General features: G+C 43.3%; 1 non-coding gene across 1 annotated transcript; it reads right to left on the bottom strand.

The window, feature by feature from the left end:
* Positions 1-5,005: 5,005 nt before the first annotated feature.
* Positions 5,006-5,087, bottom strand: trnas-gcu (transfer RNA serine (anticodon GCU)). The gene has a single exon. It is a non-coding gene; the product is annotated as a tRNA-Ser (tRNA).

The following is a 5,087-nucleotide window of genomic DNA, read 5'->3' as shown; positions in this document are numbered from 1 at the left end:
GCATGTGTTTCGCCTTTTAGTGAAAAGTCACCAATTGGTTTCTCTCATCTTTTCAGTTTTGCTGTTGGGAGAACTGAATTATGTCCAGAGGATGTTTGAGCTCTTGTGGACTGAATGCCGAAGTTTCGTCGGCGCAATACACATGAAGCAAATAAAATGTCTCAAGATGATGAGGAGATTGAAACTGAATTTGGATTTTTCCCAATTCAGGCGGATATTAGATGACGGGATAGAAAGCCACATGTCCAAGTTTGCCGATGACACCAAGATGGGCAGCATTGTAAGCAGTGCAGATGAAAGCATAAAATTACAGAGAGGCATTAATATAATAAATGAATGGGTAAAATTGTGGCAAATCGATATGAATTTCGTCAAGTGTGAGGTCATCCACTTTGGACCTAAAAGGATAAATCAGCGTACTTTCTAAATGGTGAAAAGCTCGAAACAGTGGAGGTCCAAAAAAGACTTAGGGGTCCATGAACACACATCATTAAAATGTCATGGACAGGTGTAAAACATAATCAAAAAGGTTAATGGAATGTTGGTCTTTATATCCAGAGGACTAGATTCAAGGGGATAGGCATTATTATACAGTTATACAAAGATCTGGTTAGACCAGACCTGGAGTATTGCCTTCAGTTCTGGGCAACGCACCTTAGGAAGGATATATTGGCTATGAAGGGAGTGCAGCGTCTATTTACTAGAATGTTGCCTGGACTCCACAGTTTAAATTACGCGGAGAGATTACGTAAACTCGCGTTTGCCTCGAATTCAGTAGATTAAGTGCTGATTTGATCGAACATTTCAAAATATTAAGGGGAACTGATGGGGTGAATAGAAAAAAAAGATTTCCGCCCGTTAGCGTGTCTCGGACTCGGGGACGCAGCCTGAATATTAGGGTCAGGACTTTCAGGAGTAAAGTTGGGAAACACCTCTGCAAGCAAAGGGAGGTAGAAGTTTGGAACTCTCTTCCACAAACGGCAGTTGATGCGAGCTCAATTGTTAATTTTAAAACTGAAATTGATAGATTTTTGTTGACCAAAGGCATTAAGGGACATGGGGCTAAGGCGATAATATGCAGTTAGGTTACATGTCAACCAGGATCTCACTGAATTGCGCAACAGGCTCGAGGGGCGAAATAGTATACTTTTGTTCTTCAGTTCCTCATTGTTACAGAATGATCCTGCATTGTATTGGGAATCGAACCAAGGTCTCCAGCGGAACAAGTAAGAATTCGACCCCAAGCACCATCAATGCGCGCGTTTGTAACAGCAGCATGTGTCCATTTGGAATCCGATCTGAACGAACATGCCGTTTACAGCTGCGGTGGCCGAGTGTTTAAAGCGTTGGACTCAAAATTCAATTGAGGTTTTCCTGCCCAGGTTTGAATTCTGCTCGCAGAGCTACTGTTGAAAGATCCCTTCAGTGCTGAAATAGATTAATTGGAGTTAATTGACCGCATTTATCTCTCTCCCAGAATGAGAGATTCTCCAGCGAGGCCGGTGCTTTTAACTTGTGTCCAATCTTCTCTTGCAAGATTTCAAGACCCAAGAAGGAATCTCTCCCAATCTGTAACTTAAATTCTGCTAGTTTGCAAAACCTGACATTTATACTCTTTATTTTCTTTGCCTGCATCTCTCCATCTCTCCACGTCTCCGTCTCCTGTCTCTCTGTGTTGTCCCCAATGGACTTCTCAGGCTTCCTTGAACGGCGATGGCTGATCTAACCTGCAAAAATAGCAGAGAAGGGTAAAGAAAAAAAAGACTGAGGAAGTAGGAAAAGAAAAGGTGCAACCCAACTGATAAATTCGGAGCTAATGTTTCCACATTCATGGATCTTCGCTCTCATAGTGAATGAAAGCAGCAATTTGAGTAAAGTGTACCTATGGTGGAGTGTAAACTATGACGATGCCGAGACAGACGACAATGTCGTTTCAGAGTAATTCATTCTGTAAAGTGTTACTTGATAATACAAGTCGTACATTCAAAACAAATTTGATAAAGAGAGACTAATATTGTTGATATGAAATAATTAGTTTAGAACCTGATATTGCTCGACATCGTATATCGTACAAGAAAGCGAGTTTGGATGGCCATCGTGTTCTGAAAGGATGGCGGATCGGCTGCGTGGCAGCGAAATTTTACAGTGGCTGCACGGCTCTGTTACCAGTTGGACTTTGGATCTGATTCTCGCTCAGGGAGTTTCACTGGTTCAAATCCCAGTATGAGCCCCCTTGCGTCCCCATTTTTCGTCAAAAACCACCAATTGGCTTCTCACATCTTTGAAGTAAGTGCAGAAGGCAGGTTTGACTTATCTCCAGCCGAGCATGTTTGAACACCAGAGGACAGAATGCAGAGGGTTTGTCCACGAAAGACACGTAGACGAAATGAAGATAATCTTTCAAGAAGTTGTACAGATTGAAGCCGGCACATGAATTTATCCCAATTCAGGCGATTTCATGGGTACAGATACAAAAGGTAAAGGAAGCTGCTTTGGCCTGGAACCAAACCCCTGGTTTCCCGTCGCCAGGCGAGGGTTCTGCACTCAACCACCAATCCACACACGGCTGCAGGCTGCACGTGTAGCGTTGGATACAAGTCTGGAACATGCAGTCTGGCAGAGTTCCTGTGATAAGCCTGCGCAGTCTACAACCGCGTGCTACCTGTGGGTGACCAAACGAGTGGGTCAAGCAAGGTCTTGAAATTCACTGAGATTCGAAATCACTTCAAACCGCCACTCTAAAATGGTCAAATAAATAAGAGCTGTCGTTACCAGGCAGCGTTTACTTTTTTCAGAAATAATGTAAGAATCCAGCCCTATGTACACGTCTAAGATTTCACGGCATGCGACGAATTTCCTTTAAGCTGCCACCTAAATTCTGCTCAACCACAGAATTGGAGATTTATACTATTTTTCTTTGCATGCATCTATCTATCTCTGTCTGCGTTTCTTCACTTTCGCTGTTGATTCCTAATGGACTTATCCGGCTTCCTTCAACAGCCAGGTCTGCAAACCCGGGATGGGAAAAGGCTGTCGGTTCTTCGTCCAATTGTTGGATTTCGACGGGTTGAGTTTTGCTATTTTCCGTCTCCGTTTTCGGAAAATATAAACCGAGATGGGATTTCCCCAGCTCGGGTCCCGTCACCTGCGGATAATGGGAATGAACCCGATCTATCATCCGGTCCTAATATCTGTATTCTCATTGTTTAACAATAAAATTACGGGGTTACAGTTATTTTCAGGACACATTTTAGAAATTCAGACTTATTCGAAAACTAGAAGCACGTGGGATTAAAGGGCCGGTGGTAACGTGGGCAAGTAATAGGCTGGGGGATAGGAGGCAGAGAGGAATGGTGAACGGATGTTTTTCTGACTGGGGAGAAATATGCAGTGGAATCCCCCAGGGGTCGGTATTAGGACTATTGCTTTTCTTGTTATATATAAATGTCTTGGATGTGGGAATAGGGAATACAATTTCGAAGTTTGCGGATGATACAGAACTTGGCAACGTAGTAAATAGTGAGCATGACAATAGCAGACTTCAGGAGGACATGGACAGACTGGTGAAATGGGCGGTCACGTGACAGATTTAACGCCGATCAGTGTGAAGTGATGCACTTTTCGAAGAAGAACATGGAGAGGCAGTATAATCGAAATGGAACCATTTATGGGGGGTTCCAAGAGCAGAGGGACCTGGGGGTTCATATTCAGAAAACAGGGCAAGTTGATAAGGCGGTTAAGAAAGCATATGGAATACTTCGCTTTGTAAATAGGGGCATTGAATACAAAAAATGGAAATCATACTAATCCTTACAAATCAGTGTTTTGGTCTCATCTGGAGTATATTGTACAGATCTGGGCACCACACTTTAGGATGAAAAGGGATTGAAGAGGATTCAGAGCAGGTTGACCTGGATGATACCAGGAATGAGGGACTTCAGTTATTTGGAGAGATTGGAGAAGCTGGGATTGTTCTCCTTGCAGCAGAGATGGTTACCGGAGACCTAATAGAGGTACTCAAAATAATGAGGGGTTTTGAAAGAGCAAGTAGGGAGAAACTGTTTCCTCTGGCATGTGGGTTGGTAACCAGAGATCATAGATTTAAAATAATTGGGAAAAGAACTAGAGGGGAATTGAGGAGAATTGTTTTCACACAGAGGGTTGTTAAGATCAGGAACGCACTTCCTGAAAGGGTGGTGGAAGCAGATTCCATAGAATCATTCAAAAGGCAATTGGACATAATTGAAGAGGACTAATTTGCATGATTATTGGGAAAAATCTGGGGTGTGGGCCTAATTTGGACAGGTCTTCGAAAAAGCCGACACTGGCACGACGGCCGAATGGCCTCCTTCTGTGATGTAAGATTCTATGATCCTATGATCACCTTCTGAATCATTACAATTGAAGCTATTCAGTGTTGAGCAACGAAGAAAATTATAACCGTGATATTCTGCTTCTCCATTCCCTTATGAATATCGCAGATTATACTGTCCAGGCGGGGGTGGGTCTGAATGGGGGATAGAGTGCGGAGCTTGGAATGGAAGCCCAGCATAATGAACTTGGTCTCATCAGTTTTTGTTATTTTTCCGACCAGTTGCCCGAAGCAGGCGGTGAACCTTTTTCTCGAGAGAGGATCGTCATTTCAGTTCAGAAGGAAAAAGGTATCAAAAAAATGGCGTAAAACGCACACAGAATGATCCGGGACTGACAGCACATCCCTTTTAAACAGACACAGACACGAAATGATCCGGACATAAATCATAATTATGGGACGTAAGTTTCTCTTACGTTGACCATAAAATTTACTCATTTTACAATGACACCAATGTACACTCTGATATTTCGCGATCTCACAATCTCACAATCTCAACACCTTCCTGGAAGGAACTGTTGCTGATTTCAGCAAACAATGCAAAACCCTCCGTCTGCCGTTTCGAGAAGGATGGGACTTTGACCAGACCTTCTGGGTGGACTGAATGGGAGAAACAAAACTTAAACGCAATAACGACGAGGATGAGATTCGAACCCACGCGTGCAGAGCACAATGGATTAGCAGTCCATCGCCTTAACCTCTCGGCCACCTCATC

This window comes from Heptranchias perlo, chromosome 20 (genome assembly GCF_035084215.1).
Source record: "Heptranchias perlo isolate sHepPer1 chromosome 20, sHepPer1.hap1, whole genome shotgun sequence".
Classification (NCBI taxonomy): domain Eukaryota; kingdom Metazoa; phylum Chordata; class Chondrichthyes; order Hexanchiformes; family Hexanchidae; genus Heptranchias; species Heptranchias perlo.
The sequence above is the reverse complement of the archived record's forward strand: the minus strand, read 5'-3'. Positions and strand labels throughout refer to the sequence as shown.